We start from the raw sequence: 13400 nt of genomic DNA, 5'->3' as shown, positions 1-13400 counted from the left end.
TCTCATTTAGCCTTAGCAATTTAGTCAAGACACTCAAATGTACTTGTGTGTTATGACACAGAGCTTTGCAACACCTACCTTTAGGCTTCTGACCGCTGTAGCAGAATCCATGTCATTGAATATTGAGTTGAAAGTGCTTATATGATCTAGAGGCAGAAGATAAGTGTCAGCATGATGAACAAGGAGGGAGGCAACCTAATATGACTTGTTGAAGATGGAGATGATCTTTTTCTTCTCTTGTCCTTAGTTTTTAGCTAACTGAGCCCCTAAGTCTCTTTAAGTTCAACTGAGGGTTGAGCTTTTTTCATTTCCCATGAATAAATCATGCAAAAAAAGGTTAGTCCAGAAGGCAAACAGAACTTAGATGGAAAGAATCTTTCAGTACTGACTGTGTAGGGAGCTCATATCAACCAGATGGCTGCCGTAGAAGCCTCAGGCAGGTATGTACATTTCATTAATGCAGCTCTCAGTACAGATCTTTATGGCCACTAGACATGGATAGGTGTCTTTCCTCAGTTTCATTTCACAGCTTGTGGTCTCTCATGAAGCTAGACTTCTTAACTTTTTTTTTTTTTTAACTGCCAATTTCAGGAGATATGCAAGAAGTGATCCCTGTCTTCTTCCCCCCTCCCAGCCTTACGCAGTCTTTCGGAAATTAGAGCACTCAGGAGTCCAGAAGGGGTTGTTTTCACATCTGTGAATTCATATCCTATTATGCACTTCCCGCGAGAGTATCTTAAATCCCAAGTTACACATTTATGCCCTCTCTTTTTTTTTTCCCTGCTGTTGAAAGATCAGCTCCTTCCATTCTCTCATGCAAAGCAAAGCACTGCATAGAAGAGGAGGGAAGAGGAGCATCTCCTCTCCTGCAGAATAGCTTCTACATGCAAAATTGTCCATTTCAGCTTCCAGGAATCTCTAACATTTGCCTTGAATTTAGGTTTTGGGAAATGTAAAAATTGAACAGATATACCATTTCATATGAATCATTTCTCATGATTCCTATGAATCATGCATAGTTCAGCCTCTTCTGAGGTTAATTAGGGAGACTTGGCCTCCATAGCCTTTGATTTAAAGTTTTGGGTTGGCAATAAAACTTCAAACTAAGTGGCTAGCGTAGTTCTTATTTTACTACTTTGGAAAATTCTTCTGTACCAGTAGGCATATTATAAGCTCTGAAAAAATGTCTCATTCCTAGCTCATATTCTGCTGACAGAGTAGAATATGAGCTAATTTGTACAACTGTCAGCACTTTCCATTGGTCAAGTTAGAATTCCTCTGCTTTGTCTTTTTCCCATTTAATGTTGTGAAACTTTTTTTGTAGTTGGGAGCAGTCAGCATGGACTTGTGAAGGGAAGTATCATGGGTAGTCTACCTGATAAACTTGTCTAAAGAAATGACTAGTGTAGTGGGTAAGGGGAGAGCAGAGGATGTTGTTTGTCTTGACTTTTGTCACCATCTCCCATGACAGCCGGTAAAGTATGTACCGGTTACAGGAATGATGAGGTGAGTTTAAAACTGCCTGAACTGCAGGGCTCAGGTAGGTATGATCAGCAGTATGACAGCCAGTGGGATAGCCAAAGGCTTAATACTGGGGCTGCGAGGGTTTAGTATCTTCATTAGCAGTGCAATAGAATTCGCTTGCAAAGCAAGTGCCCTCAGCAAGTCTGCAGATGATACGAAACAAGGAAGAGGGGCTGATACAGCAGACAGCTGTGCTGCCATTCAAAGGGACCTAGATAGGGTGGAGAAATGGTCCATCAGGAATCTTCTGAAGTTCAGCAAAGGGAAGTGCTAAGTCCTGTGCCAAGGAGGAATAATATGATGCACCAGTATAAGCTGGGGACGGGGAGAGGGGCAAGGAGGAGTGGAAACCTGGAAATCAGCTTTGCAGAAAAGGCCCAAGGGCTCCTGGTGGACAAGTTGCACATGATAGTTTGGGTTTAGTTATCAATTGTGTGTGGTCTCCTACAAGTTTTGCTAGTGTAAAGAAGTCAATTGCATTATGAAAATATGGCTAGAACTGGGTTTCTGAGATTGCGTTAATGTATTCTTGCACAAGAAGCATGAAGTTAATTCATTTTTTATTATTATTTTAATGGAACTTTGTACACTGAGCAGCGCAAAAGCTATAATGTGATGCATTCTGATTGGTAATCAATGGATGCTCTAGTGAACTTATTACATGAAATCACAACAGATGACCTGGCATTTCAATAAATATCCTTCCTTTTTTGAAGTATTCTGCCTTCCAGGCTAGCATTCTCTCAGTCTGTGCTCCATCCCTCAGGGGACTGGGAGATTGAATTTAATGGTTAGCTGAGCAAGGATGAGCTTAACTCTGCTTGTATTAGGTTAATTGTTCTCAATGAGAACTTGTTGCTTATTTTGAAAGAGTTTATGAATCTTGTTTTGTCCAGGAACTGCACATATAATATGCACAAAGGAAGAAAGTGTTTTGAGACCCTTTATTGCATATTATGATAGTTTAATTTGATGTAAAAGTGAGTGTTTGGATAGGGTCTTTTATGAGTTGGCTTCGCAGATTCTAAATCACTCATGTGACAAATTTGAGATCAAAAAAGTCTTATTTGATAGGTGCATCTACCTTTTCATTGGCATATTGTTCACATGTTAAATACTTGATAAATATAGTTTTAATTAAATATAAGCACTTGGTGATTCCCAAGTATAGCATCTAAGCTAGTTTGTATCATTAGGAAAGAAGAATGAAGCAGAACAAAGTTTACTATCCTGTGGGCTTTATTTTCTGACTTAAGCTGTATCAGTAACTGACACTTCCCAAAATGTAATGTTAGCAGACTCTAATAATGCATGGTTAAACCAGCAGTTGCCCATTTAGCGTAACCTTTGCTGCTGGTAATTGAGAGTATGTATTGCTTAGACAGCTTTGAATTAGAATTAGTCGTAGGGACCTTTCAAAGAAAATATGTAAAAAGCTTTGTTCTGAGTCCAATTAGAGCTAACGTCAGTCTTCTTTAGCCTGTTTCATTAGTGTACTCTGCCAGCCAAAGTTATTTTAAATCTCCAAATATTTTTTTCTTGGATATTTGTTTTGAATGGAGATGTAAGCTAATAAGCGAAATGTAGTCAAAATAAAAGAAGTTACTTAAACTAATTCTTGTCCAAGCAAAATATACGTTTAATGTCACTTCTTTTCCCCTCATAAAATGTGTCTAATCCTCAAGAAGGTACTGGTGTTTTGTGAGTTTTAAGATAGCTTCATTCCCACCCTCCATTCACTCTAATGGGAGCTGGAGTATTTTTCAAGACTGAAAGTGGAACATGTGAATTAACTGGGAAAAATACAAGAGGAAGAAAGTTAGGTGAATATCCACAGCTTCATAAAAAGACAAGAATATCTTCTGTTCAGAATTACTACACATATATAACTGTAGGTTTAAATGAAACCAAGCCTGTAAAATGTAACTTTGGGTGTTGGTATATTATTGTGGCCATATAAGAGGAATCAATGCAATAACAGTTTACATTCTATAACGACAGAGAGAAAATATATTTCTCTAGGTATTAATATAGGATATTTTGCCGAGCACTTATTTTCCTTGTCTATTTCTTTAAATGAAATAGTTTTTGAACATTCTTAAGTGACACATGAAACAAAAAGAACTACGAAAAGCGCTCCAAAATGACGTGGGACTAGATTTGTATTTGTGTGTCCAAAAATCTGTATTTCTTTCCAACTTCACATACTTGCTATTTCCTAATTTTAGCGACACTTGAAGTGTTTAACACCTGGAAACTGTAAGAAACTTGAAATCCAGAAAAGCACCTAGGCAGCAGCAGAAGTAAGCAAGGGGGATTGGTTGCTCCTGAGTTACCCAGTGCAGAGATGCAGGATGTGACCTGGAGCTATTCCTAAATAGAAGCTGCTTGAAGCATAAGTCAGTCTCAGATCTGCAGTCCTGCTCCAGTCTGACCGAATTTATTTATATAAAGCCTTTTTTGGGGGGAGGGGGAAGAGGAGGGGATGGGGGATTATCTTCTCTTTTAAAAAGTTATAGTAAAAATCAGTTGGAGGCTCTAAACTCAGTCCTAATATTACTTGAGTGCTTACAATCATTGACTTCCAATTTGAGACGTCATGTTTATTAAGAAATTTCAGATCCAAAGTTTGGGGTTTGTTTGTTTTTTGAAAGGAGGTAATTAGAGCAATTAGAGGAAAACAGCTTGTGAGTGGTTTGTAATGAAAACTCTGACTTAAAGCTTATGAATCTTTTAAACTGGTAATTTAATAAGCATTAGAGGAAAAAGCTTCTGAGGAAGTGAGAAGTAGGTCCCATTTGGCTTTTAGTGTGACAGAAGGACAGTCTCAGAGTGTTCTAGGTGCTTTGGGCTGCTTATTACACATTATCCTTGCAAAAAGTGCAGTGCTGAGAAGAACGTAGGTTTATCCGTGTATTAGAGCAGATGTTACAGAACATCTCTCAGCCCCTCTGTTAAAAATGGCTATGCAGTAGAGTTACAAGCTTTCCAAATCTAGTGTTCTGTCTTTATATCTCATTTCATTACTGGACCTGTATTGCCTGTCTCTAGGCCTGCCAAATTACTCTTTTGAAGATGCAGGGATAATAAAATAAGTGCCCCTTATATGAAAACCATATTTATATGAAAGCAGAGTTGCCTTGAAAACTTCATGATTCATGTATTGTATTTCTGAGATTCAGGATCTGGATAATTTCAGGTATGACAATAAAAAGTATTACAGTATTGGTAAAATAGATCTTTTTCTAGAGATTGCACTGTTAATTGCATTAAATTAAGGTAGAGAGTGTAATGTGTACACTCAATTTTGTTGTAATTGTAAAACTTTAAGGAAAATTAGGATAATATGGTGACATTTCTGAGGAATTGCAGTGAAAAGGAAGAAAAGTCTTAGCTAAATGAAATAAACTCTTTCATTTGGAGTTTACAACACTTGTAACAGTTGCTGATAAAGTGCTAGCTAGAAAAAAGAAGTTTATAAATGACTCTTTAAATATTTTCTAGTAATTTCTTGGGAAAGTAAGTAGCGGTGGGGAAAAAACAGATGAATTTAGATAAAATACATGGTTTAAAAATTTGTTTTACAAAAGGAGAAAATGGCTATTATGACAATTAATACCAAGCAGAGATTTGAACTGTTAGGAGAAATGTTCTGCCTAAGACTGCATGCACAGAAAAGAAACAGCATAAAATTTCATGTGTGAAACTAAAAAGATAAAATAGACCAATGGATGACAGAGGCATGAAATAAGGATCCTTTAACGAGAGTTTCAATTTTTGTTCTACATATATTTAGATAACAAAACAAATCACTTGTTCTACCTCTGTTTCTGTTATCCTAACCACACAATGTAAATATTATTTACTGACTTTTCAAAGTGTTCCTTAAATCATTCCTTCAATCCTTAAATCATGCTAAAGCATACTGGAAAAGTGTAAGCTGGTCTTATTTATCCAGTGTTATCCACTAGAGCGTGAATAGTGCAATAACATTTGCTTAAATGATTTTCAATTTGAAGGTAGGACGGACAGTGCCAAAAAATACGTCTTAATAAGTAGAAACGCCAGATGTGTATAAGAGAAAACATTGTAGCAGAGCTACATTGTGACTGGAATGTTCAAGGACACAAGAAATGCCTCACAGAACAAGTTCTTTCAGGGAACCCTTGCTCTGTTCTACGCTATGTCAAGATTAATTAAGTTGACTGCATATGCAGAGCAGAACCTCGGCTCTTCTTTGACTACCCTCTCCCAGCGCGCCGCAGCCGAGTCATTGCTATGGCAACTAACCATCCCAAAATCCATCAGTACCACAATGACATGTATGATCCATCTTATGTTATTATTTATAATTGATCCCCATGGAAACATTAGCTAAATGCATGTAATGCAGAAGGCAAAGAATACAGGTATATTTGAAGCTGACTATGAGGGTATCTTTGGAGGTTCAGAATGCACAAAATGTTTCCATGATTCAGCACTGTTGACTGTTCCAATTGCTTGTCTAACAGTATAAAGCAATAATAAAGATTGGAAGGCTAATACTAGCAGCCTGAGCAAAACACAGAACAAAGTAAGACACATCATGGAAAAATGATCATGATATGAGATTTTGGAAGCAACAAAAGCAGAAATGGCTAGACTGAATGTCACATCACATCCTGCCCTAACCCTTCTCAAAAGAAAAGCAATTTTGGTTACTCAAAATAGAGAAAGATTTCTTTCTTGTGCTCTTCACTACTAAAAATCTAATAAACGCCTCTCAAGAGGATTAGTAATAATTCCACTATCTGAGTACTTTCTCTGATTAGCTATTAGTAATCTCCTGTTCTGTCTTGTAGAGACTGATCCGGAGCTGCTTAGCTTTTCTTCTGTGCTGTTCTCTTGCAAAGCTACTCTGAAGCTTCAGCCGACACAGAAATCATCTCCTGCCTGCTTGGAATAAGATCATGTGCATCAGATATTTCAGGGACTGCAGGTACATTATGAGTTGAGAGGGCTTTTCTGTGGCTCAGTGCCCAAGTGCAGAAGAACTTGGGAAATGAGGAGGATGGGGAAAAGGGAAGACTGTCCATTTAATGCAAATAACTGATAAGTTTTCTATGTGACTGTGCAAATTGCTGCATTTCAATGCCTCTTTTTGGGAGTTTGCCACAGCCTAAGGTTTTGTTTTGTTTTGCTTGCTTTTTACCTTCAGGGTATTTGCATAAGTGTGGACTATTTCTGGGTAGCTGCAGTGAGAGTGTCAGAGAAGTAGCAGGTGATCATGCCTGGTGCTTATGCCTATAAGCATCATAAACTAATAGATTGTTATGTGCAATTTACGTAGTGAGTCCACATGCCACAGAAACAACAGTGCAAAAATAGCAAACAAATGAAAATTAGTGCTCATACCGCACCAATGGGAGCCGTAGTTTGAGGTAAAACATATGTTGGATGTTCAGTAAGACAAGCTAGAGAAATGTATGAGCCTACTGACATCAACAAAGACCGAAATAGCAATTTGAAGATCTGACCACCTTTATGAAAGTGAAAGAAAAAAATGCACAAGACAGATTTCTAGGTTATGGCCAGGTTAAATAATCTTAAAAAAAGAAAAAAAAAAAAAAGTAGTTTTTGTTTGATTTTTGTGAACATCAGGAATGCTGTAGACTAATGTATCACAAATATGAAATCTGAACTCGACCTACTGCAGCCAGTACAAACATGGCTGAGTGCAGTCCTTTCTTTCATCTGTAAGAAGGAAAGCATTTGATATGCTCCTTAAAATAGGAGACTGGGTTTTATTAATATGAGGATGAGGTATGAGAGAGGGGCTGGATGGAGAAACAGAAAAAGATATTTCATTTTTAAAGCACTCTGGGCAATATAGGTGCAGAACAAATTCTTAGCGCTAGTGCTGCATTTTAAGTTTTAAGACAGATACATTTTTGTACCCAGGTATTGCTGAATCATACCTGTATAATCTCATGTTGCATCACATTTAAATGGCAAGCCATGCTTCCATTTCTCTCTACTGCAGGCCTTAGAGGATTGATTTTGCTGCTGTCCTTCTCATTTAGGTTATTTCCTCAGACTGTACAAGTGATGTTAATCAGACATGCCTTGGTGAGCTTGGCTTTTCTTCATGGAGGCTGTGGCAATGGCTTAAAGATTGATGTGCGAATAGTTTCTTCTTGAGAGAAAAAATTATTCACTTGTTGACCTAGAAGAACAAAGCGTGTGATAAAGGGATATAGTGAAAATGTTAATATGTATATTTCCTAATATAGCAATTAAAGGCAATGTACATGTTTTCCTTTTACCTAGATATTGATTTTTTTATAAACTATAGTTCCAACCAAAAAACCTGTCTTGTTACCTGTGGTTTCCCAAACAGCCTGTTTTCTAAAGTATTTGTGTTTATTGTTTAATTTCTGTTATGTTTTTTGCTTAGAGGAACTCCTGAGAACCCATTCAACTTGTCTTTTTCCCTAAAAGAACTCTGTGTCATCTGAGTCTGAACACAAATCTGTCACTTTGCTATTTATTCACTATTTATTTGCCCCTCCCAAAACAAACAGACAAAAAACAATTTACTTGTTCTTGCTACTACTATTTTTACTGATATACTGTCAAGATATCCAGCCTGGCCCACATAAATCCAAAGTTTTGAAATATTTGATTTCTAAAAAAAAAAAAAAAAAAAAAAAAATTATCTGGGAAACTAGTAATTAACTGCTGAGCATATGTATATTGTAGTTTGCAAGTGCTACAACTTTGTCAAGTTCTGGTGACTTCCAAATGGATGGCAAGATGTCCAGCCTCAACCTACACAGCAACTTCTGCCAGCATTCAAAACAACAAATGACACAGATGGTATAAGATAAGGTCACTATAATCTATTTAACATGAGTAAAGAATATTTTTCTTAGTCTTTCAGAAATAGATAAACTAATTACATTAAAAAATTTCAAAAAAGAGCATGGAAAGTTTTGGCCCAAATGTATAGCTCAGGAGCATTGTTTGTTTATTTTTAAATTATTAGCACTACTGGGCAATTTATTCATGCTTGGCTGTGGCTAAGATCGACCTTGCTTCAGTTAAGCCAGCATCCATTGAAGTTAGTTCCAAGGAGATTAGTTGTATAGGCTTATAGGTTGCCTATATTTATGGCTATGTACAATCATATCTCATTAGGAAAATATTTATCCTTTTCCTAGTCACTCTTTGGCATTTTGTTTAAATCAGATGAAATTATGTTACAATGCGTCAATTTTAAACTCTATAGTTTAACCAAGTCAAAAGAATTTTGCTTTCATCAAACCCAGTATCTTTTTATTTTTTACAAATCATTATAGCTGTTAAAGAAGTAGCCTTTAATTTTATCCTGTAATATATAACCTTAAAATTAATGTGACAATATATACAGGGTGTACGATTTTCTTGCTGTCATAATAGTGAAATAGATGTTCAAAGACTCATTCCTGTTGAGAAACAACCATAATAACATAATAGCCATAAATGTGATGGTGGTAACTTTTTGTTTTAAGAATCCTACGGAAATATGCAATTTAAAGATCCCAATAAGCTCAAATAAAGTTTAGGAAAAGGGAGCACTAAAACACAGATCTAAAGTCTGTGTAATTCAGGTTATGCATTTCAAAAATGGAAATTGCCCAATGTGAATGAGAAAGGTATGTAGTCTTTCATCTTAGGACCAATTAGGTCTCTCTGATTTAATGAATACTGGATAGAAAAATTCAAAGATGTCTTGTGTTTGTACAGGGGGAAAAAAATAAATGGATGTATTAATGATCAATTGTCAAGTGGTACTGATCTGAAGTAGTCAATCTGGTCTTTCATGTTGATTTGCATAAAAAAGGAAGAACATAGAATTAGTGTGTCAGGTTTTAGATGATAATCAGAAATGATTAGTAAGGTCAATTTTATTTCAGATCATAATTTTAGATTCATATGATTGAAACCATGACTGCTTTGGCTGAGTTTTTCTGTTCAGACCTCCCTCATGTTGCTTTCGTCCTCCAGTTTTAAATGTGATTTGTTGACTTCCAAACAAAAGCCTGCTCATATGGACAAATACTGCCTCAAATTTTGATTTAATAGGTGTCTGCTGAAAATATGGCTTTTAAGTATTAAATATTACCATCATCAAAGATGTGGTTTTAAACTTTTTTATTTTAAAGCATATAACTTAAGTAGCTATACAGCTAGTTTGAAAGTATGCAAAATTATCAGAGAAAAAGAATGAAATATTTTGAAGCCTATAAACTTCTAAAGGTTTGTATCTTGGCTTTACAACTGTTACTAAATTATTTAGGGTTCCCATTTTATTTTATATAGGTAGCTGAGGAGGTTTCCTCCCAAATAGTAGTGAAATAACAACATAAAACTATTAATAATGTAATGAAATAATCTAAGGCATTTAACAGTAAAACTGATTTAGATGTGTCATTGCATATAGATTATTAAAAGCATTAAAGCAATATTGAAACTTCTCATTTTTGTATCTATTGAGTTTGAGACAGAATAATGATCAAAAGAAACTGGATAGTAAGTAGTTTTTTCAAACACAGCACAAGAAGCTTAGGACCTGACAAGTACTCTGGTATTTTTATTCTTTAGTTGAAAATGAGAGCATAATATATGTAGAATTATGCTAAATTAGAATCCTGATTGGATAATTAAAATTATTTGATAGTTCTTCACTTTTCATTTAAAGAACTGTTATCACTTTAGAGTAGTCTAAGTGAGTGTGTACATTTTACAGCTGACGTTTTCCCCTGTTATTATATCTTTCACATAATAATGTTTCTTTAATGACTCCCTACACAATTTCTCAGACAAAAAGTGCTAGATTGGCCTGCTGTTGGTCCCTCTTGGAGCACACTCGGTTTGATGAGGATGAGGGTAGCAGCTGCGGAGAGCAGCAGGATGCTGGAGGTACCACCCTGCCTGCCTAGGGCTGGGGAGCAGGGCCAGCAGCCCCCATCCTGCCTCTCTGCCAGAGAAACAGCTCCCTGCTTCCCCTATTCCACCCCAGACACGCACACGTTGGGGACTTCTCTTGGTTGCTTCTCCAGCCATGGTCCTCAGCTCCTAGTGGATCCAGGATGGTGAGCTGGAGGATCCCTTTCTGTCCTGCCAGGTCTCTGCAATGCTTTCTTGCTCCCTTCGTGGGTGTCGAAATGCAAGTGGTTCACAGGGCTGAGAATTTGAGTGCACTCTAGCTCCTTGATTCCTCCTTCAGGGATTCATATTGCACAATAACTTTAACTTATGCTTTAATAATATTTAAAAGCATATGTAAGTAGTAAAATGAGAGGATTTGTGTTTGTGAACGCACATGTATGTATCTACACACGCACGTGTGTGTGTGTTTATATATACATCAGAATTGTCTGTAGGAGCATTTTGATAAGTATAGCCACATTTCCAAGAGGTGGCGAAAATATTTTGGAAGGAATGCACTTAGTTTTCAGCTGTTTTCCTAAAAATGTACCTGCTGTTGCCAGGCAAGACTTAGACTATGGAAGAAAATAGCTGCACTCACTTCTTTTAAAAGAAACCTCCTTTAAATGTTTTGGGTGTAAAATTATCTTTATGTGCTGACTTTATATGAAAACATAAGGGCTATGCAAAGAAAACATCTTCAGCTGAGCAATGCCAGTTGAATACTGTACAAAACTTACTGAAAGCAAGTACTAAAGCAGGAAAGGGATAGAAAAATATATACCAAAGTGTGGGAGGAGAAGTCATTATCTTCTCTTTCAAAACTAATGCTGTGCTTTCCTTTAATATACCTGTCTATAGAAGGTACTGAGTACCCACAATTTCAGACGCACTGAATTTCAGACACTGCAATCAGTGCAAGTTTCTGGAACTCAACACTTGATTGGGTCATCTTTAATTAGTTTTTTATTGTTTGTGTAATAAATAATGTTATATGTACAGAATATAAAACAAAATGAAGGGATCAGTGAACTAAATGAGGAAATAATTTCTGCATAATCACCGACTAGAACTATGGATTAGAGCTGATCACACGATTTGTGGCTTTGCCTTTATGTGGCTTCTGTTCTAGGAGTAATTTTTATGTGACAAGAGCAAATGCTAAGTTAGAAAGTAAAATTTCATTGTAGGGAATGAGAAAGCTTTCAAAATAAGATGCACAATAACTAGACAAAGTAAAGCATTATGAAATGTTTTGTGTTTTCCTGACACAGTTCTTCTGTAAAGCTGTCTGAATAGTGTATAATAGCAGAAAAAGGACAGTAAAGAGAAACCAGAGGTGTCTATCATGCTGGCATATTCAGTTTTTATGATGATTGCAGCAGCATTAACATTTCTGTTTTTCTAATCTTTTTTATTATTATTTTTTCGTAATGTTTGTTTCCTAAACTGCTATCTCAGCTTGGTTTTGAAAGAAAAGTGATGAATTTGTGATACCATACGATTCAAACAGAAATGCTCCTAAAGATCCTGCACAAAGGTGGTGGTAGAAGTTGAGATACATTTTTCTGAGACTGCTGTAGCTACACCTCCTGTAAGAGATTTCCACATAGTAACAAAGTGTTTTTATAAATGATGCTCCCTCCACAGCACCCAGAAGCCAGCTCTAGCTGATGCAAAGTACACATCTTTGAATTTATGGCTGTGTGGAAAGCTTTCCATTGTCTACTATAAAATAGGTGTAAAACCAACTGGATTTTTTCTGTTGTTTAATGTGACATAATTATGAGACATAATTATGTCTCACTTTTCTGTTGTGCGCATGTCTGATAAAAGTATAAATTTAAAATTAAGCAAATGGTCATAGTGATGCAAAAAGGCTGAGTATTTCTCTTCCTTACTGCAACTGGGAATGGGAGCTGTAATTCATTTGCCCTGAAAGGACAGATGCAGCCAAACAGTTGGCACTTTGGCTGGAAGGATGGCATGGGGTTGCTACCTGGGATCTCTTCCTTGGCACAAGAGGCTGTCAGATTATTACCTCAGGAGGGAGAAGATGGCCCAAGTAGTTTTATTCCCTCTGGCCTTGGGCTGTGTGGTTTTATATCCTTTTTTCAGCTAGTAAATCACATTTCATGGAAAGGATTTATTTTCCAATTTTCTTATCATTCAGCATCTGCATCACATGTGACATGCAGCGATTACCAAATTTTTTTCTCAGTTAATTGTTGCTTCAAGCAGCCATCAACTAAGCCAAAGGTTCTATAAATTTAGCAACTCAATAGTATTAGCATTCACTGAATTTTTACTGGTAGCTTTTTAGGATTACTTTATGCTTGTCAAGATCCATGCAAAGGTAGAATTCTAGCTGTGATTTGCAGTCTGTAATAAAATATTTCCTAAGAGCATAAAATGAAAAAATTATTTCCATTTGCAGCATGGTATATAGTATCTAGCTTTAATCAAGAAGGAGGTTTAAAGACGGAGCTAATGTTACTTTCTGGTCATGAAATCCACTTAGTGGCCTCTGTAGATGTTATTGTGTAACATAAACAAAGCAGCCCTATTTTACTCTAAATTATACTGAGTATCTCTTTGACCCTGAAAATTTTTTCAAGATGGTGGAAAAGAGAAATAAAATACAACTATTAAGTATTCCTAGGAGCTTATTCTGTCACTAAATGTTGATTCCGTCTTGATTATTTTTCAGCTTAGAATTACCAGCCTGTTAGTTTGTCAGTTCATGGCAGAATGGCATTCATTGTATTTGAATATTCTTGTTTTGTTTTTGTTTTGACTTTATTCTATTTGTTTTACACTGTATATCCTGATAATTTGCATGCATCTCATCCCTATCAGTCAAAAAGTCAAGGATTTAATATTTATTACAGATATGTTATCTCTATCGGGTACTGAAAGGTATG

The 13400-nt window shown here is 36.3% G+C and overlaps 1 long non-coding RNA gene across 2 annotated transcripts in view; it reads left to right on the top strand.

Annotated features, from left to right (window-relative positions):
- Positions 1-13400, top strand: part of LOC112944941 — an 88314-nt gene that overhangs the window by 32029 nt on the left and 42885 nt on the right. For both annotated transcript variants that reach the window (XR_003248886.1, XR_003248885.1), the window contains exon 2: positions 6366-6502. This is a non-coding gene — a long non-coding RNA (uncharacterized LOC112944941). The remainder of the gene's footprint in view (positions 1-6365; positions 6503-13400) is intronic.

This window comes from Nothoprocta perdicaria, unplaced genomic scaffold (genome assembly GCF_003342845.1).
Source record: "Nothoprocta perdicaria isolate Ctin4 unplaced genomic scaffold, notPer1 scaffold_18, whole genome shotgun sequence".
Taxonomy (NCBI): Eukaryota; Metazoa; Chordata; class Aves; order Tinamiformes; family Tinamidae; genus Nothoprocta; species Nothoprocta perdicaria.
The sequence above is the reverse complement of the archived record's forward strand: the minus strand, read 5'-3'. Positions and strand labels throughout refer to the sequence as shown.